Source organism: Vicugna pacos, chromosome 16 (genome assembly GCF_048564905.1).
Source record: "Vicugna pacos chromosome 16, VicPac4, whole genome shotgun sequence".
NCBI lineage: Eukaryota > Metazoa > Chordata > Mammalia > Artiodactyla > Camelidae > Vicugna > Vicugna pacos.
Window position 1 is genome coordinate 59665190 of NC_133002.1, and position 21500 is coordinate 59686689.

General features: G+C 51.4%; 1 long non-coding RNA gene across 2 annotated transcripts; it reads left to right on the forward strand.

The window, feature by feature from the left end:
* Positions 1-9896: 9896 nt before the first annotated feature.
* LOC140686355 (uncharacterized) lies at positions 9897-14092 on the forward strand. Of its 2 annotated transcripts, XR_012060107.1 has the most exons (4): positions 9897-11183; positions 11348-11461; positions 12129-12307; positions 13736-14092. It is a non-coding gene; the product is annotated as an uncharacterized lncRNA (long non-coding RNA). The 2 variants fall into 2 exon arrangements; XR_012060106.1 differs by having other exon boundaries at positions 9897-11461.
* The last annotated feature ends 7408 nt before the right edge of the window (positions 14093-21500 follow it).

Here is a 21500-nt window from a genome sequence, read left to right on the forward strand (position 1 = left end):
CCCTAGTTTGCTTAGATGTCTCCATACTTCCTTTTCCTAATCCCTTGGCCACTCCTGTTACTCTTCTCTAAGATTTATGTTCTTGACACGACCTTCTGATAACAACTTTGTCGACTGGGAAGAGCTGATGCGAATGCCGTTTCTTGTTCAACCTGAGATCTAGCCCTGCAGTGCAGGGCTGGGGATGGAGCGGCCAGAGAGAGAGCTCGCCCGGCCACCTCTGCTGGTTCTCTTTGTCTCCGCCCTGCCCAACCCCTAGCTGCCCAGCGAGGGCGTTCGGAATCCAGGGTAAATGCAGAGAAGTCTCAGTGACCATTACAAAGAGCAGGCAGTGATGTTATTTGCTGCAACTGGGGGTAAGATAATAATGTGAGTAATTTAAACCCCAGGCTCCAGGTTGGAATCTGCAAGCAGTAAAAAGGGGAAGGGAGGGGAGGGGAGGGGAGGCAGAGCCATCTGGGCAAAGGGACAAGGAGAGGAGAGTTCCAGGCAGAGGAAAGACACCGTGTAAAGCTCAGAGAGCGAGGACAGCTCAGAGAAATCCTGTCCCACCAGAGGAAAGAGCGAGCAGCCAGAGGTGAACGAGAACAGGCAGAGGCAGCACCTGCTAGAGAGACCCAGTTATTAAATCTTCTGGAATTTTGTGAACTGGTCATTCGACCCAGTCGTTTCAACAAATTACATCATATCAACTTCCAATTAAATAAATTTTACTTTAAAAAACCAATGAAATAAAAACACAAACCTCCCCACTTCCTAATTATTTCACTACATTTTACTACGAGTGATGCTCTTCAGAAGGTTTCTGTTTCCGGTATCTGTATGGTAGAAATAGTATATGACGGTGACTAGCGGGCGTCTCTGTTCAGCTCTGCGTCCAGTGATGTCATGTTATCAGTTATGGGAGGATTTACACCACAGAAACTGGCAAACTCTACCAGTCAGAGCTTGATTCATACAGTTGGTGGTCTTCAGGAAGTGCTCGAGAGAAGGTTAATACAGATTCAAGTTAAAATGAGCTTATTGCCATTACACTGTGAGTATAACACACACACAGAAAAGACGATCAAGTTCGGGATGAACTGCAGCCGTAGGCTGGCTACAGATACAAGGGTTCAGCAGAGAGTCAGTGCAGGCATTCTGAGCATCAGCTCACTGTATACAATTTACAACAGGGAGTATTGTATGTTTACTATTCCTTGTAAATTTGTGCTGCACATCCTTTCTGTCACTAACATTTATAACAAACATTCACATTTGTTTTCCAGAGAACTGATGGTCAAACATTGACCAGCACGCCCCTCTCCGAAAGCCAGGGGGATGGACTTCATCCTGGGTTAAAAGGACATTATCATTCCTGGGACTGAAGCACAAAGGGATCTGTACGTGGGTTTGGTTTTTGGGTCCTGGTTTGGTGGTGAAGAACAGTAAGGTCACCGGCGAGGAGGCAGGGACGCCAGTGAGGAGGCCATAAAGGATGTTCCAAAACCTGCGTGTGCAGCGGTGATGGGGGCTGAGTGGGTGATGGGGGCGGTGGGTAAGAAGGATGCGGCTGAGGGCCAGGAAGGAAGCCCTCTGGACACTCTCATGGCCCAAGGTGAATGGCCTGTAGCCACCACCCCACACTCCTTTATACACGGCTCGGTGACTATGTGCCATTCTCCCAGGATCGTGGTGGATCAGACTCTCGCCATGAGTGGCCGAGACCAAGGGTTGACCTTACTTTGCAGGTGTCTCCCACAGCCCCCAGATCAGGGCATTCCACAGCATGGGCATCCACTCCCTGCAGGTAGACCAGGTGTCCAGTCTTCTGCCTTCCATGGTCTCAGTCAAAATCATTTCCATTCAATTCATCCTTATTAAACAGACGGGGCCACTTCCCAGTTACTGCGGAGGCCACACCATCAGAGGGCCAAGCACCAGGCTGGGTGGCTAAGGCTGGAGGTGAGCACTCCTCCCTCCCGACCCCCAGCCCGACGGGGGAGGCCCTTCCAGAGCCATCCAGAGGCAATTAAAGCTGGCCAGAGCAGCTGCCGACATTCAGAACTTTCTTTCCTCCGCAGCTTTTCTCAGGCTGTGGGGCCTCGTGCCCTGTGCCCGCAGACGCAGCGCGAGGCCGGCAGCCAATTCACTGCTCTGTCTGGAGCCCCTGCGAGATGCCACGGCAGCCGTCTTTCATCCCCTCTGGCAAAAATCCGCGCCCTCGGCCCCTCTGAAACGCGGGAGACGGTTCACTGATCTGCCCGGGGGTCCTGCTCTACAAGGTTAAGCATGTTTGCCCAAGAAATACGGATTATCTCTTATCATGTATGACCTTTACTGTATGTGGAACGCTGTCCGTGACAAAAATGCCACTTTTTAAATGGATTTCACACCAGGGTATCTAGCCATTAATCACGATGCGTGTGAGTGACTGCTGGCGCTGCACGGGAAATCCGAGAGCCCCACAGTGGCTTCCGGGCAGGCTGCTGGCTGCCGGTGGACCCCGGTGGCATCCTGGCCGGGCTCTCCTGGAGGCTTGAGGAAAGGGTCTGTGTCCTAAGCGTCCTCGGTAGTTGTATCAGTGGGCTCCTAATTTTAAGGGGTCTCTGTGTTCTCAGAGCTTTTAAATAACTCATCTTGATACCTTGGCTGAGGCTGTATATTTAGCATCCGCTGCTTCTGAGTCTCTGGGGGCTCCCCACCCCCCTTCCTCCCTCTCCTGCCACAGTCTGGGTGCTGCTGGGTTGGGGAAAGGCTGATGTGGGTGCACTCCTGCCTCCTCCCCGCACATCTAATTGGAGGAACGACCAGCGATAGAATTCAGGATGTTCATTTCCGCAAGGGCATTTTCTGATATCAGCCGGTGAACACCTGTACTGTCCAATTAGGTAGCCACCAGCCACGCAGGGTTTGGTCCAAACTGGGAGGGGCTGCAGGTGTGTGATACACACCGGGTTTCAAAAGCTTTGTTTAAAAAAATGCAAAATGTCTCATTAATCATTTTTACGCTGATCCCATGTTGACATAATAATGCTTTGGATGTATTGGGTTAAGTAAAGAGTGCTACTAAATTTAATTTCACCCTTTTCTTTTTACTTATCTAATGTGGTTACTAGAAAATTTTAAATTACAGATGTGGCTTGCATTGTACTTTCGTTGGGCGCACAGCTGGAGGCCAAGTACACGCATTGTGCGGAGACCTGGCCTGGGTGGAGGAGGACAGAAGGGAAGCCCCGATCCTTGCCCGGGGGTGGGTGCGCCCAAGCTCACAGGGGGTGCGGTAGGGCTCCCGTGGGCTTCTGTGCACACCAGCACCTTTGGGGGAGCGTTTGTACTTTCCAAGGATGAGTCATGACACACTTCACCTTGTGAATAGATACTTGGGGATCGACAGGCAGAGCCAGACAGGGCCCCCCCAGCCCCCCTTTGGAAGGAAACTGGGGTGACCTCAGCAGGGAGCAGATAGGAGATGTCCCCCACAAACAGCCAGCAGTGCCCACACCCTGGGTGATGCTCAGATCGCCCCCCTTCCCCCTGCAGGACTCTTGGATCTGTCCTCGGCCACTTCTTCAAATGACCAAGGAGGCAACACCAAGGAGCCGTTACCACTGAACCGGAAATTTCCTGACACCTTCCCGGTAGCTTCCAGGCCACGCACAAGTGTAACCCAATCCCTGCCACTGTCCAGAAATAGCACCTGGGAAGCCCAGGTGCCCCCTCTGTGGCCGTGGGGGTGTTTCTCCACCGGTGTCATCCTGGGTCTAACTCACACGCAAACACGGAGTAAGGGTCTTCGAGGGTCGAGGGCAACAGAAGGTGAACTTTCATAGGGGGCCGGGGAGCCTGCGGGCTGCCGCCCCCTCTCCCTGAGGGATTGCCCTGGTGGACTTTGAGGAGCATCCTGTACGCCGGACTCCGCTGAGCGCTGAGGGTTCAGAATGGATACGCGGTGCCCCGAACGGGCACTTCGCTGATGGTTCCAAGCACAGCCGTGAGCGAGAGGAGGCGGCCCAGGGGACGCCCGGGGCGCTTAGCCCGCCCTGAGGATGCAGTGGTGGGCTCGCAGGAGAGGGAGGAAGTGATGCCTCTGCGGCTTTGTTTTTTTCCAGTTGAAGTGAAGTTGATTTACAATGTTAGTTTCAGGTGTACAGCAAAGTGATTCAGTTACACACATACGTACATACACATATGTATTTTTTCAGATTCTTTTCCACTATACATTATTACAAGAAATTGCATATAGTTCCCTGTGCTGTACAGTAAGTTCTTGTTGTTTATCTATTTTATATACAGTAATGTGTGTCCCCAACCTCTAATTTACCCCTCCCTGACCTTTCCCCTTTGGTAATCCTAGTTTGTTTTCTATGCCCATTTGTCTTTTTTTGGCTTGTAAATACAATTTGTATCATTTTTTTAGATTCCACATATAGGTGACATCATATAATATTTGTCTTTCTCTGCCTGACTTACTTCACTCAATAGGATAATCTCTAGGTCCATCCATGTTGCTGCAAATGGCATTAGTTCCTTCTTTTTTATGGCTGAGTAGTATTCCATGTATATATAGACCACATCTTCTTTAACCATCTGTCAATGGACACTTAGGTCATTTCCATGTCTTGGCTATTGTGAAGAGTGCTGCTATGAACACTGGGGTGCAGGTGACTTTTTAAATTAGAGTTTCCTCCAGATATAAGCCCAGGAGTGGGATCACTGGGTCATACGGGAACTCCTGTTTTTAGTTTTTTAAGGAACCTCCACACTGTCCTCTGTAGTGGATGCCTCCACTGTTTTAAAGGACAGACTGCAGGTACACAAGAAAATAGAGGCAGAAAGGGCACGATACAAGCACGTCCCCGAGGAATGCGGCAGGGCTGAGTATGGGGGGCACGTGGGTGGGGGCTGGGGGACTCCAGGCAATTTGGTTTTAGTAGCCTGTAAAGGTCAAGGTGGGGAGTGACAGGAGGCAAAGCTCGAAGAATAGAGGAGGGGAAGGGAAGGGCAGGAGGAAAGCCGAACGCCGCACCCAGGAATCAGTCTTTCTCTTACAAGCGATGCGGTATCGGAAAGAGCTCTCAGCCAGGGCAGAGGAGGTCAGGTTTAGATTTTCCAGAAGTTGCTCTGGCTGCCAGGGTAGGAAGTGGGATTAACTCCTTTAATGGGACAAAGTGTGGGGCCTGAACTTGCACACGGCTATTAGGAATGGAAAAGAGGGGAAGATCCCAGAAATATTTAAAAGGTATAATTGGCCAGGCTCCAGCCTCTCAGCCACACCCTCAGCTTCTTGCTGACCTCTCGCTGGCTGTTAGAACAGCTCAGGGCACCGGGACGACCCCCGAGCTGCCCAAGGCAGCAGGTCAAACCCGGTTAAGTAACTAAATAAAGATGTGATTGTAATGATGATTAAATTGAAGCACCCCATTAATTTCATGTGAGAGGTGGGGAAACACGAGATAGCCCTTCCCGAAACTCATTGTTTTCCTGGCCCCAAGACGTCCCCGCGCGACGTCTGGTTGGGTCTAATTTAAGTATGTAAATTTAATGGTTCAGTAAGTAAAATTGCCTTTATTGTTTGGAATGGTTTGTGCAATAATTTATGGGCTCGGCTGGGTCCTTTGACGGATCTCTGTGATGTAGTGGGTGACGGCCATGAAGCGGGTATTTATATGAAGAGCCTAGTGGAGGAAAATTCAGCCCTGCAGTCCAGAGCATTGTATCCCCAGCAACAAGAGCAGACGGGCGGCCATCATGGCACAAGGACGTGGGATCTGACCCGGGAGAGGCCAGCTGCAAACAGCCAGGATGGCGACAGCCCTGGATACTCTGAAGGGTCTGTGGTCAGGAGCCCAGAGGAGTTTTAAGTCCTTCATTCCTTGGCTTTAAAATGCATTGAGTGTAACCTGGCACGCAGGAATTGGGAAGAACTGGGAGCATGCTGTAGGCAAACATCTAGGCATTTTGGTGTTCCATCCACCCCCACTTCTGACCCAGCCTTGCATGCTGGTCCTCCACCTGGATTCTGGCAGGCCAGGTTTCCATCGCCAGCCCCTTCCCTCAACAGACACTCCACTGCTTGCCTGCTTGCCTGGGGCAGCAGGTGATGGGGGGGTCACCAGAGTTGGCGGTAATGAGCGGAGATGGGCCAGCAAGTCTGAGCAGGGGCCGGGGCTGGCGCAAGGGTCAGCAGGAGGGCCAGGGTGAGGGTCCACAGGGGGCCCAGTTTCTCTGTCTCACCACTGACAGTGCCAGAGCAAAGCAATGAGAAGATAGAGGACTGAGAAGCCGGGGCTTGAGGCTGTTCCTAACTCCGTGGATTTAGGAGGAGGGAGGGCAGAGCTGTTTACCGCAGAAACTTGACCCTCTTCATGTTTGCCCAAGCTAAGGTCAGTACCCATGAGCATATGCCAGCTTGAGCAAGAAGATGGTGCACTGGGGGACTGCACTGCTGATCAGTTCTTTGATTTTCCTGCCTCTCTAACCTCTTTCCACCTCCTTCGGTCCCCTTTGAGCCCCTGTCCCCACCAAAATTGAGTAGACATAGAAAATCGGGCAGAGATAGACTCATTTCTTCTTCAGCTTTGATTGCATAACTTTTGTCCTGGTAAACTGAGTCCTCATGGGAAGAAAATCTGATGGGAAAATGGATTTGGGGAGCCTGCTTAGAGTGTGAAGTCCGGGAGCCCTATTAAAAAATGTTCCATCTTTAAAGGGTGGGAGCATTTAAATTCAGGTCCCAAGGATACTGCTTTTGACATAAGAGGTGGATCAAGCCTCTTGAAGGAAGGATGGAGTCTATGAGTGAGAGGCGGCTGAGAAGAGGTGTCAGCTCCAGCTGGCAGCTTCCCCATTCTGGAAGGGGTTGCTGGGGACCCCACTGAGCTGAGCCCCTCCTGCTCCGTCCCCGTTTCAGCCCTTTCCTCCCTAAGCCTCCTCTTCTCCCAGTGAATGTCCCCATCGGGGTGGTATAAATAGGCATGACCACCTCTCAATTTGCCACGGCTGATTATCCACTTTGCGGATTATCGAAAGCCAATTTTTGCTTCCAGACCAGCATTATCGCACCCAGCAGCCCTCCCCACCCTACTTGAGTGGGGAGACTCAGGGAAACCTGATCATCTGTGATCCGCCTCAGAAAGATGCACTTCAGAAGGACAAGCCAAACCACTGTCGAAGTTTGGTGCTGTCCTCGTGAGATAAATGCCCGGGATTTTGGTATCACCCGCCTTTTTGAGCCCTGTTCATAGAATAAGAAAATTCTGCCCAAAGCAAGTTGCCTCCACAGTTGTCTCCAGCTCATTTTCCTCCTTGAAAAGACAAAGCTCTCCCCCACCCCCAGAAAAAAACAGGGTGACAATTAGAAACTGCTGCTACCCATTTTTTTAATCATTATTTTTTTTTTAATGTTGACTAAGCAACTGTTTTTATTTTATTTTTCTTTGATGGGGGAAATATTTAGGTTTACTTATTTTTTATTTACTTATTTTTTAATGGAGGTACCAGGAATTGAACCCAGGACCTCGTGCATGCTAAGTATGCACTCTACCACTGAGCTGTACCCACCACTGCCCCCCAGAATGGCTTCTCTTCTGTCAAGAAAGCCATTCCCCATTCTCTTGCTCCAGGGACCACCCCCCGCCAGCCTATTTGCTTACATAACTGCTTGTTGTGGGGGCTCCTTTCGGGGTGATAAAAATGTTTTGGAATGAGATAGTGGTGATGGTTGCACAACAAGGTGAGCGTACCAAATGCCACTGAATTGTATTTAACACAGTTTAAGTGCGGACTTTTATGGAACGCATATTTTACCACAATTAAAAAAATAGCCACCCACCCCAGCAGAAGGGAGGAGCGATGCTGAGATTATAAACATTTACTGCACATAATTCAAAAGGGGCACTTGAGAAACATGTGAGAAATCACGGCTCCTTTTCATACTCAGAATGGAGCCTGGGGACAAGCCCAAACCAATAAAAATAAAATAATAAGACCTAACAGCTACAGGGATAAAATCGCCTCCTTGGCTCACATGTGGATGATCGAGAGTTAACTCTCAATAAAATAAAAAAACGCAGGAGCGGTGGGAATCAAGATTACCTCCTAAGCCAACTGCTGCAGATCATATTCATAAAATAATGGCTCCGTTTTTATTTCCCTCACTTTATTGTACACGATGTAATTGTAGCCGGGCTGTTCCCCAACTTCCAGGAGAAGGGAATTGTCAATCAAGATGAAAAAATGTCATAATTTAAGTCCGCCCCAGCCTGACAGGAAGGTCCATGTGGTCTATAAGAGAGGCACGTGGAGTGATGGTTTACACCTCCCCGGCAGGATGGTTTTCTCTGCGACATGCAGGGACCGAGTGGACTGCATCGTCACCCTCAGCAGCTGGGGCCACTGGGTCCCACTCCACACTCACCGCTGAGTGTCCCAACCACGTGATGTCCACCATGTGGGGTCCTTGGTGAGTCCCCTGAGATGGAGGAAAGAGCAGGGTCCCCACCAGAAAACACTGAAGGAGAAATGACAGTGACGTCAAAGAACTGATTTCCTACTGATGCCCAAAGCTTAAATCTCGAAAGCAAATGCTGAGGTCTGCAAGTCTAGGGGGGGTTGGGGGAGTCAGTAGAATCTGGTTTTCTCATTGTTGCCTTGTTGCATTTTTTTGTCTTATGTTTGGAAGCGTGTGTTTGTTTCCCGGCAAAGACGCTTACCTGGGACTGGGTTTTATGGCATCCGTGTATATATGTATGGTTAGATTACCTTGAACCTGTTCCAAGCTAGGGCCTGAGGAAACGCCACATTCCTGGAGCCAGAGGGCCTGTCCCACCTCCCGCCCCCAAGTCCTGGCAACCTCCTCCTTTAGAGCCAGTCCCCTCCCCTCTCCCAGGCTGTTTTGTCTTTGTTTTGTTTTAATTTTAATAAACAGCATCTGAATAGCAACGCAGTCACACAGTGGGGGCCGGAGCTCATCTCCCCATCCCTCTCCAGTCCCTGGTGCAGGGTGGGGAGGGGGGTGGCCAGCAGAGTTTCTCCTGGGAAATCAGGAGATTGGGGAGGCTCCAGGAATTTGAGGACAACAGCAGGAGAGCGCGTGCCCACCACCCACACCCACGTGCGCCACAAGCTCTCCCTGCTCTCAGGAGCCCCCACACACCTCGCCGGCATCCAGCCCCATTAACTGGTTGCTTCCCCTCCGTCGTAACATTCTAGGCTGTTCAGCCAACCTCCTTTTGTTTCTGCCTCTTGCCGTCCTTATAAGAGGGGCCCATTTTGATTAATATTAACGTTCCGTCTGAACCTCTTTCCCAACCATTTTAAAGGGCAATTCCTCTCTTCAGCTGAAGCACTGATCAATTGACACAAAGCAAGGGACCGGGATCAATATGGAGGGCGGGAGGGCAGGCGGAGGGAGCAGATTCCGGAGTCTTTGGATGGCCAAGATTTGATATCTTTTTCCTCCCCCGAAACTCCCCTTCTGCTGCCCAGACTGAGCTTCAAACAGCGGGGCTGGAGGGGCTTCTAGGACACATGGCTCTGTGCTAAAGCCGACCAAATTACCTCTGAAACAATGTGATAATCAGCTGAGCAGGGGATGGCTGCCTCCGGCACCATCCTGCTAATCCTGTTTGGCAGTCCCCTCCCCTCTCCTCCCCACGGCTCCAGGCCCCCTGCTCTGGGTAGCAGCCCCCTGCCTGCTAGCTCGCCTGGGCCAGAGCACCAGCCTGGGGTGGGCAAGGGGCGAGCCCCCACGACCCCACCAGCTCACCCTCCCCCGCCCCTCCCCATCCCTCCTCCCGCCCCACCCCTTCTTTCCTCTCCCCAGATCTGCTGTAACTGACATTTTCCATCTGACAGGTTCTGTTTTCCCTGCCTCCGGTTGCCAGGGAAACAAGAAGAGAGGACCGCAGCCAGGGAGCTGTTAGCTGCCTTTTTTAAGGGGCCCTGGACGTAAACAGCACTTTCCATAATGGGCGCCGGGCACAGAGGTTTAAAAAAACAAAACAACACAGAAGAGGAGGCTAAAATGGGGAGTGGGGAGTCAGGGGAAAGGCCCCCCCCCCGGGTTAATGAGAGAGTGAAGGAAGGAAGACTCAAGGAAGCCTCACACTCCTTTGGACGAAACCAGCCGCCGTCATGAAAGTTCTGATTCTCTCCCTGATGTGCAAAAATGCAGACGCCTGGCCCCCAGTTCTCCGAGGGCCCACCTCCTAAGGTCCTTGAGACCAGCATCTCTGCAGGCGGGACTCAGCCCCACTAATTGAGACTTTGGCTTCACTGAGCGGCAGGGAGGCCATTTGGATTGAAATCACCTCAGGGGTGAAAAGATGCTCTTCCGGAAGTGATGGGGACCCTCAGGCCTGTCCCCGCACGCACGTCTGTCGGCACGCCCGTCAACTGTGGATTCTGTCTCTTGAGTATTTCTGACCCTCCTCTCCCCATCTTCACCTCAACTGCTGAGAAGGACTCCCACCACTCTCCCTGAGCCTTTGCAGTTGCCTCCTAATAGGTCCCTGCTCCCACAACTCCCCCCGCCTCCCCTCCATTCTTCTCATCTGCTAGGCTGCTGCCCGCAGGGACGTTTCCCACCACGACCCCGTCTCCCTGCAGAGCCCCCAGCAATTTCCACGTGCGTGCACCTGCTGCAAAACCCTTAGCCTGCTGCCCAACGTGCTTCACCGTGTGACCTTGACCTAGCTTCCCAGCTCCTTCCCCCGTCTGCACCCTACATCCTGCCTGAGCCACACAGAGCCTGGAGGTTCCATTTCCTCAGCCTGGAAGGTTCTGTCTTCTTACCCCTACTCAGCGTAGCAGACTCCTTCCCATGACCTGGTTGAAATGTCAGCTCCGGAGGAACCCCACTGCCCTTCTCCATTTCACTCTCCGCTCTTCTGTCGAGCACCCCACCTTGGGTCTGGTTACAGGGCTGGTGGCCTCCCAGGTCTGAGGACCCTTTGAGGGCTGAGATTGGTCTACACCCGGCATAATCCACTGCATAATAGTAGGTGCTCCATAAATGTTCTGTGTCTGTCCTCATGGTGGGCCCCGAGGGAGAAAGGCAGCTCTCCTTATAACAGAGAGGATCCGTGGTGACACCCAGCATCGTCATCCCAAACACACTCCCCGGCGGGTGCACCTGACCACATGGAGAACAACATCCCTGCCTGGTGGGAAGAGCCATTGAGTTGAGAGGATAAACTCCTGTAAGTGGGTTCATTTGAAAATCTTCATGATGAAATGCTGGAAAAAATTTAAAGGATTAAACATAGATCCAACTTCCTTTAATAGTAACAAGTAAAAGGGAGAAATCAAATATTCTTCACCGTCCCACAGCCCAGATAACCCTGTACGATGTTTTTCAAAGTAGCAGAGAACAGCATGTTCCCTGTAAAAGGCAGATTCGCGGCAAGTGTGACGAGATGGCCGGTCTCCAGGAGCCAAGGAAACGACCTGGGGCCGCTGGGGAGCGCCGCAGAGGAGGGTAAGTGGGCTGCGCTGCGCCTGGAGAGGGGACATCAGATGTGGCGCAGCCTTGGTCCTGGCCGGACGGAAGTGTCCCCAGAGGAGTGAGCTGGCTGGCTGGGGAGAAGCGGGCCCCAGGTGGGGGAGGAGAGTGGCCTCCGGGAAGCTGGCCGGGCAGATCCCAGAGCTGAGGACTCTGCCTCTGGGAGCCGGGACGGTGACAGGTGCACAAGCAGTATTTGAGAAGAGCTAATGTGATCAAATCAGAGGGGACTGAAAATGGGCAGCAACACTGTAAACTGACTATACTTCAATTTTTTTAAAAAAAAATCACATACACAAAAAGAATACACAATACCATCGAATAACAGACTGAATGAATTTTGAATTGGTGGTTTGAGAGTAACCAGGAGAGTCTCCGGTGCCAGAGACATCCTCTCCGGGTGGTCTCGACCTGAGGCGAAGGCTGGCTGCAGGGGTCCGGCCTGGCTCAGATGCCGCTGATATATGAGGTAGGGCATCTTCGCACAAGGGCCGCTCCCCTTCTGCCCGTGCTGGGGGCTTCCCAAGAGCACGAGGCAGCCAGAGAGGCTGAAACAGCTCCGAGGTGACAAAAGTCGGGGTTAGAAGGAGCCACCTGTCTACAGGATCCAACCCTCAGAAATCTCCTGATTTTTTCTTTCCAGGGCCAAAGGGAGCTGATCTGTTATGAAAGACAAGTTCATCTCAGGAACCCACCCAGGCCCACCCAGCATCCGGGTGGCCACACCCCAGGGGAAGAGGATTGTTATGCGCCTCATTCGCATCCTGCTTTTGAGTTTACCAGAGTGCTGCCCCATCTTCATTTCTTCCTCCCTACAATCCTGTAAGACAAGCAGATGTGCGTGAGGCTTGGCCACTTTGTTACATAGATTGTCAGATGGCTGTAGGGGGAAACTGAGGCCCCGAAACGTTAGATCAGCTGTCCGAGGGGCCAGAGTCAGAGCAGACACATAAAGGGTGGTTTGTATCATCCACATCAGGACTCTTCTTGGACAGGACTGCCTCCGGGAAGAGGCCCTGAACAATTACGATGGCAAATATGGCAATGGTGATGGAGATGGTCTGTCTCCCATCCGTGTTTCGTAAGTTACAATAGGTGATGAGAATGGGGGATGAGGAACCAGACCGAAGAGGATCTTGGGTGCCGAGGTCAATAGACCCAAATTTTTCCCTGTGGGGACCCAGCACATTTCCAGCAGGGAGTATGTGTTGGGATGAATGGTGGTCCCCCAAAAAAGATGTCCATGTCCTAAGCCATGGGACCCCTGGGAATGTGGCCTTATTTGGAAAAAGGGTGTTTGCAGATGTGATGCAGTTGAGGCTCTTAAGATGAGATCATCTTATTTAATCCGTGGGACCCAAATCCAATCGCAATTATCCTTATCAGAGGGTGATGGGAGAGACAGTAGAGGAGGCCAGGTGACCACGGAGGCAGAAATTGGAGTGATGCGGCCACAAGCCAAAGAAGAGTCACCGGATGCTGGAAGGGGCAGGGAGGATGGTCCCCCTTGTGCCCCCAAGAGGAAGCACAGCCCAGTCAGACAACAGAACCACGAGAGAACACATTTCTGTTGTTTTAAAGCCACCAAGCTAGTGCTAATTTGTCACAGCAGCCACAGGAAACTGATACAGGGTGAAGCAGCAATGCCAGAGGCACAGGGCTCTCTCATTTGCTGTTCCCTCCCCAGGGTGGGTCAGGCCTGGCTTAACACCTAGGATGGGAGAGCAGGCATCTCTGGGTTCTCACCTGATTTGCATCATGTAAGTAGACCCAAAAGAAATCTCTGCCTTGTTCAGAAAGAATCTACTACAAAAAAAAAAAAAAAAAAGGAGAGATTTTAGAGGAAAGCTCCAGAATCTACGAATAGTCCTCCTTTCCTCCGGCGATGCTAGCGGGTCACTCCCCAGAGGCCGCCACTGAGACCAGGGGACGTTCAGGGAACCCTTGGGACATTGCTACCCTTCTCAGGGTTACCCTCTTTGCAGGTCAGACCCAAATCTCTCTGGTCTTCAGTTTATACATCTGTAAAATGGGATCATTTTAGTGGCTACATCCCAGGGCTGTTCTGAGGGACAAACCCAAAGAGATCATGTCATGTGCTCAGCGAGGTGCCTGGACGAGTCAAGCTCTCCATGGGTGATGAAGTGAAAAAATGTACGACCAGAGTGAGAGGGACTCCCTGGAGGCCGCGCAGCTCGTCTGGGGGCTTGAAGCCCCAACAGGAAGGAATCTACTCTCTGCCCTTTCCAGGTAGAACAGACCTGCCCTGAGCCAGGCCAACACCCACGATGCCCAGGGCTCCAGGACCGTGGCCACCACCTGCCTGGAGAGGCGGCTCCAATTTGCTGCCAGGGAAAGCCTTGGGGCGCGTTCATCCCGGGGCCACCGCCAGCCCTCCGCACCAGCCCTTCAGTCTCTTCCCTTCCCTGGATCAAGGAACACTGCCACTCCAGCCCCGCCCTCTGCGTTAGATCCAAACTAACTGCCTTTGTTATGTTCATCTTGCTAGTGTCCCTCCAATTCTTCTTCATGCCGCAGATCCCTGTGTGTTGCTAAAAATACAAGCTGCATGACTCACAGCTTCTGAGGGCCATGAAGGAGAGAGAACACTGCGTGGCCTTTCTGCTCTTTGGACTCAGGCCGGGGTACCAGCCGGGGCGGAGGGGCCGGAACGGGCCCTGCCTTGCGCCAGCTGCAGAAGGTTGGAAAGAGGAGGGGTCCGGACGGGAGGAGGGCGCAGAGCTGTCCGCGTCGGCTTCAGGGCAGACACCACAGTCATTAAGAAAACTTCTGCACCGTTTCTTTGAGCCTTTCCTTCCTCTGCTCTGCTGTTTGGGGCATTATCTTGTGAAAGGTTGAGGTCTCTTGAGATCCCCATTCTTACTTATGGTCTTTTGTGTCCCACTCCCACCTGCTCACAGCCGCCCTCAGGAGGCGGTGAGAGCCGCCCCGACACACGCCCGGACGTGCCCGCTGTCTCTGGTCCCTCCGAGCCTTGCACCAGCTGGAGAGCAGGCTGCCGGGGAGATCCTCAGGGCACCAGGCTCACCCACGATGAGCAAGACGGACCTGTTCTCACCCCGTGCCTTCTGATGCCCCAGCGGTCCTCTAGGCCCCATCACCACCCACCTGCCAGCCCTGTGCTGGGACTGCCCTGCACAGTCGCCCACGTTCTGTGAGGCTGGCCTTCATTTGCTTCTAGGACAGACCCTGGGGCCGACAGTCAGCATCTCATGACCTTGAGGAGATGGGACTTGGAAATCAGAGACACGGGGGCATTAGGAGCCGCCCCGCGAGGGTGACGTGACGGGGACAAGGGTGCTCCAGCCTGCAAACCCTCAGCCCGGTGCCAGGCTCAGAGGAGCGTTCCGTCCACGTCACCACTGATTCTGGCACATCCGTGCTCCCACCCCGTCCTCCCGCACACGGGGTCCACGTTCACCCACTACTCGTCCCACATCTGGGTCTTCCGCCCTCTGCCTCCCGGGTGCCTCGGCCTCTGAGTCACAGGCCGTAGGCTGCAGAGCAAACAGCATCACTCCCCGCCCCTGGGAAGCAGCTGCTGAAGAAAAGAAAACCTTCAAGAGAATGTTCTCGGCAGCCAAGTCTCTCCGATGAAACAGGGTTCTTTTCCCATTACTTAGTTGATTCCAGGCGACCCTGCTGGGTTACCCCTCCTTCCCTCCGGTGGGGCAGAGCAGGGCTAGGCTTGTGGGGGAGGGGAAGTGGGGGGAGATGGGTCCAGGCTCAGAAATAAGGGGCTGAGCAACCCCTGTCAGGCTCCCAGGGAAATCTGTCTCGCTGTGGCTGGAGCCCGGGGACTGGACATCCCTCCCCTCGCCTCCTTCTGCAGAGGTCACCACCTCCTTCTCCCTGAGGTGTCTCCTCCCCTCCCCGAATGCTCAGCTGTCCTGAGAGTCATCTCCCCAGCTGTGGTCAGTGTGGAGCCAGGGATTCAGAAAAGGATTTGGGGTGGGAGTGGGGCCCTCAGCAAATCTACACAAGAATGTAACTGAAGGTCTGGGGCAGATGGCCAGTGACTCCCCTCGCCTTGGACCAAGGACAGTGTTAGGGCCAGCCCCTGTGCCCAGCACCCTGGGGCCCTCCAACCCCGAGTGGCAGAAGTGAGAGCGCCCAGCATCAGGTCAGGTGCTGCCCGCTCTGTGCTCAGCATCTACAGGGAGCAGGATGGCCGCATGCCCGTCCCTGGGACGCTGCTCCCCCTGCCTCGGAACCCACTGGGAGAAGCTTAAAGGGAGCTGTTAGCAACGAACCCCATTAAACAGCAAAACAACCCAGCTGGCTGCGGGCGCTCTGTACCCCCAATATCTCCACACGTGCCCCCTTTACGAGCACTGGTCACAGCCACACGGACACAGGGACAGCTAGTTACACCACAGACAAGCCCTGCGTCGGGGTGGAAGTGGGGAGGGGCTCCTCATGATTCAGCCTTTGAGCGCCGAATGTTCTTTCCATGTTGAAGACACATTGAACCAGAAAGAACTGGGTTCTGTCAGAAGATCAGTTCCCAAACTGGCCCCTCCTGGTCTAACTGGAGAGTTACATGGTTTTTTGTGTGCTTGTTTGTTTTAATGGAGGCACTGGGGATTGAGCCCAGCACCTCGTGCATGCTGAGCACACGCTCTACCACTGAGCTACACCCCCCCCAACTAAACTGATATTTAAAGTCTTGTTTACAACAGCACTTATTGGAGTCTAATAGGTCAAATATAAAATAATTCCTGTTTTTCGAAAATCTTGCTTTATACTAAATCATACACAATAAACGTCTATCAACAAGGGATTCCATTAATATTGGCACCCGCATACGATGGGAGACTACATCACCTTTAAAAGAACAGGGTAAGCGGCACTGTTTACAACAGCCAAGACGTGGACGCAACCTCAATGTCCAGCAACAGATGACTGGATAAAGAAGTTGTGGTGTACTTATACAATGGAATACTACTCAGCCATAAAAAGGAATCAAATAAGGCCATTTGCAGCAACATGAATGGACCTAGAAACTGTCAAACTAAGTGAAGTCAGACAGAGAAAGATAAATATGATATCGCTTATATGTGGAATCTGAAAGGAAAAAATGGACACAAATGAACTTATTTATAAAACAGAGACAGACTCACAGACATAGAAGACAAATTTATGGTTACCGGGGGGAAGAGGGGGTGGGAGGGATAAATTAGGAGTTCAGGATTTGCAGATACTAACTACTATATATAAAATAGATAAACTACAAGGTCCTACCATACAGCACAGAGAATTCAATACCTTGTAATAGAGTATAATGAAAAAAATATGAAAAGGAACATATATACATGTATAAATGAATCGCTGTGCTATACACCAGAAATGAACACAACATTGTAAATTGACTGTACTTCAATTTAAAAATTTTTTTAATAATAATAAAAAAGTGTGACAGATCTTGAACACAGAAAGACATCTGCAATGTACTTCTGAGTGAGAAGAGCAAACAATGGAACAATACGGACAGTATGATCCTATTTTCAAATGCAGTTCTATGTTAGTAATCACACTAAATGATGTAAATTAAAACAAATCGTATTACTAATACTTAGTATCGAAGCAAGTAGGATTGTGAGTTCACTTTTACTTTATGCATCTGTTGCTCTGAAATTTTTTTAAATAAATGTATATTCCTTTTATAATCTTAAAAAAACGAAGATTAAAAATGAAAAATAAAGAAGTGTATTGTGCCAATTCCAAAATCACCAGGCATACGGACCTCACCAGGCTCATATGATAGACTTAATGAAGCTTAATATTTGAGGCCACGTAAAGTTCAGCTGGGTGGACAGGACAAGGCGTGCTCCATAGCCCTGTGGGAACGCAAGGGCAGCTCCAGAGTCAGATGTTTCTGGAAATTGAATCTGAAAGGAGACATTTAAGGCCCTGGTATCATTGTTGGAAAACACATGCTTCCATCCCAAGCTATTCCACGAGGACAGGCAAAGCCCGGGTCTTAGACACCCTTGCAACCCTGAGGTTGTAACTAAGTCCACAGTTACGTTCCCTTTCAACAAGGCCCCCGCCCACCAAGGACTCCTGCCACAGGCACACAGTCCGGATGGGCTAGTTTTCTGTGGCACTAAACAACCCCAAACATCAGTGACTTAGCACCTCTGAGGTTTAGGGGTCAGACTAGCCGATCACTGTCTCAGGAGAGAAGGAAGTGCAGGATGCCACGGTCACCCCCAGTTTCCCCTTCCTGGAGGTGTGTCCTGTCTGCTCAAATCCCTCTGCCTTGATAGCTCTCTGACGTTTTAACACGAAAACAACATTAATCAGCCTTTCTCATTATTCTCAGTGGGAGGACTTGCCGTCTATAAACTAGTCTGTCCCCTAAACGTCTGTGGTTCTGAGTCACTGGTACATCACAATAGGCCGACTGAAAACCAAAGGCCAAGAGAAAAAACCAAAAGTAACCAGAGGGATAGGAGAAAACCTTATCTGCAAAGGATCAGCAACTCTTCTGACCGCTGACTTCTCAACAGAGACAGGGAACGAACTGACAACTTTTAAGATCCGGAAAGGAAATAATTAACAAGCAAGAATCGAATAAGAAATAAAAATACCCTTCAAGGGCAAGAGTGAGTAGACTCAACAGAAACGCCACCAAGAGACATGCATGTCCAGGAAGCCTCACAGTCACGTGTAACACCAGTGACATCAGACGCCGGGCGCCACCCAGATGTCCGCCAGCAAGCAGAGAGATGACTAAATTGTGGTAGACGTGCAAACGGAACAGGACACAGCAGTGACAATGAGCTTCAGCTACACGGAACATCGGGGGGGACGCCTTCAAACAGCAAGAGAAGAAGCCAAAGCAAAAGACTATGTGCTATAAGGTTCTATTTATGTGAAATTAAAAAAACGAAAAAACAGGAAGAAAGCAAAGCTCATCCATGGCGTCAGACATCAGGATGGCGTTTCTGTTTAGGGTGGTAGCAACAGGAGGAGACACGGGGCACCTTCTGGGGAACTGACAGCGCTCTGAATGAGAATTTTACGAGCTGTGCATTTATGACGTGTGTAATTCTCTGAGTGCAAATTTTATACCTCCATTAGACTTTCATAAATCTGGAAACTAAAATACAATTTTTGGAAGACAAATGCTAGGGTAAAAGCAAATTTTAGTGCCAAACACACAGTGGGTTGTGAATAATTTTTTTAAAGCTTGAAGAACCATCAGAGGTAAGGTTATAGACTCCTGAATTTTCTGGCTTTTCTCTAAGCAATGACGCTCATACCTTCATTTAATACAGCTAGATGTTTCTCTAATCACAAAAAGGAGTACATAATTATTGTAAGAAATTTAGAAAATGCGGAAAAACATAAAGAATAGAAAATCGAAAATACCCATAACTGTAACCCAGTGTTAACTAACGTGAAGCATTTTTGCTTCATGTAGCCGTGCTGTGTGCTTTCCCATGAGGGTTATGCCAGTATTTTTGCTTGATTCATTTAGCAATACGTAGTAAACACTTTCCTTTCTCTTAATAAGCTAAAGGAATAAACGTGAGGACAAGATAAAGACATTTCCACACCGCCCCCCCCACAAAAGAACCAAAGAATTCATTGCCAACAGACTCACGTTAAAAGATATATGAAGAGATTCTTAAACAAAAGAATATAATTCCAGATGGGAACACACACAAAAACATCCAGGAATAAGGAGAAGCACTGGAAAGGGTAAATATTTTGGCAAAGGTAAGTAAATTTTGACTACATGAAAGCAACAGAATATACAATAAAAAGTGCAATTCAAGTGCATGAAGAATTAAGTTACAAGGAAACAATCACACAAAAGGCAGAAAGGTATAAAGAGCATGAAAGTTTTCTGAAGGGCTGGCACTGCCTGGAAAGTGGGGAAAGTATTACATTTCCTTTATAATAGTCTGTATTAAATCAAGGAAGAACGTTGTCCTCTTTAGTAGGATGACCACGAAAAGACTAGTAAAAGACAGTTTAACTAACAAGCTGATGGTGGAGTGTTGACTTGATTCATCCGAAAGAGCCTGACCCAGCCGTTGACGGGCGGTGCGGGGACAGGACGGGAGATGTTGGTGTGGCCGGTGTTACACGGCGCCTGAAGTCATCAGCACGGGTGGGATTTGGAATCGAGGGACGGACTTGTAGAAAAGGAGTAATGCTGGGCAGAGGGAGGGCAGCCACGTGGGAGCCGGGGAGAAGCATCGCGGGGAGGGAACAGCCAGAGCAGAGGGCGTCTCCATCCCATGGCCAGCGGCACGGTTTCCAGCTCACCGGCTCTCCGACCAGTGATGGATGTGCAAGCTTCTCAGTTCCCCATCAGTTTGGGAGGGGACATAGGAAGGGGTCTGGGAAGTTTAAGCTGTTGGCCCCTTTATACTATTCCCACTAGAATGTCATTTAAGTTACAGTCAGAGTGTCAGGGGAACAAGGAAGGAGGTGTTCCCCGAGACCAGAGAGAAGCCCAGAACCGAGAGTCTACAGGTGTGGCTCCCACCCCGGCTCGGACACTGACAAAACAGGACGACAGCCAGGCCCTGGGGCCCGCGACCCCTCTGCTGGTGCTGCCCGCTCCGTCCAAATAAGAACCCAGCTGGAGGTCCTCGGAGCCCCTGCGGGAGAGACCCCATCCCCGCCTCCACCTGCCCTCACCTGCACTCACACACACACTCACAGTACCACACACACACTCACACACACACACACTCACACACTCCTCCAAGCAGACGTGACGGTGCCTCTTGCTCCATGGACTTGGGAGCTTTCCCAGATCGGAGGACAAGCAACCAAGAGCTGGACTCTTCTTTCTCCAATTCCCGCTTTTATGAGAGCCCAGGAACCTTCGGGCGGTGGAAAGAGAGGGCGGCACTGATGAAATCTCACAGCGAAGCTCACTAGAAGCAGCAGCCAGGAACATCCCACTCCTGGGAGCCGCTCTCTTCCCAGGACGAGTCACCAGAATTCCCCGCTCGGAGGAGGGAGGTTAAGGGAAGGCCGCCTCTCCCCAGCCCTCCCTCCTGGTGGGGTGAGGAGCGTGTCCTGCGCTTGGGGCAGTTTGGGGTCACACCTGCCTGGCATCTCTCTGCTACCGGTCACTTATGCAGTACCAGCCTCAGTTCCCACATCTGTAAAATGGGAATTGTGACTCACAAACCCCTGAAGGATCTTTTTGGAGACTCCCACCGCAGGGCTCACGCAAGCTTTTGTAAATCATTCATGCATGCGTTGTAAAATACTGTGTCGTTAAAAAAGATATTTTCTGTTAATGGAGAGGACAAAGCATCAGATTCTGGGGACCACGAGCGTGAGCTTGGGAGATCTTCAAGCAGGGCATGGCAACAACTTCTGTGGCCCCGGAGTCAGGGCAGCGGCCTAAAGGAAGTGTGGGCGGGGCGGGGCCGCCGCGCTCTCCGCCTGGCCCAGGCCTGCGGGGCTGCCGCGGCCAGCCAGCCAGAGCTGGTCCCTCGCCTCCTGCCTTCCCTGCCAAATGGTTTCCAGGAAAGGCACTGTTGCCATGGGAACACATGTCCAATTATTCTCCTTGTAGAAAATCACTCATCAGCCAACTTGGCTGGAACATATTCCTTCCACAGAGCAAAACTGCCTCTTGGTTTTGTACCTCAGCCATGACCAGACCTTTGAGCGGAGGAGTGGAGAAGCAGGCCAGGGGACTCGGGCCACGGGAGAGAGGTCCTGGGGCCAGAGAAGGCAGGGGTACGGGGGAGAAGCAGGCCCTTTAGTAAAGGCCAGGCAGGCTCCCAATGTCTGCAGCTTGGTGGACAAGCTGGAGCCTCCTGAAGGGACCAGGGGACGGCAGGCGGGCAAGGACTGGACCGTCAGCCCCCCTCACGCAGCATTACTGAGCACCCGCTCTTAGCCAGGCTCTGCTGGACGCTGGGCGGGAAGGGCTGCTGCCAGTACCTCTTTATGCCTTCGGTGGGGGGATCCGAGCCCCGAGTGGGGCGGAGACTGCTGAGCAGAT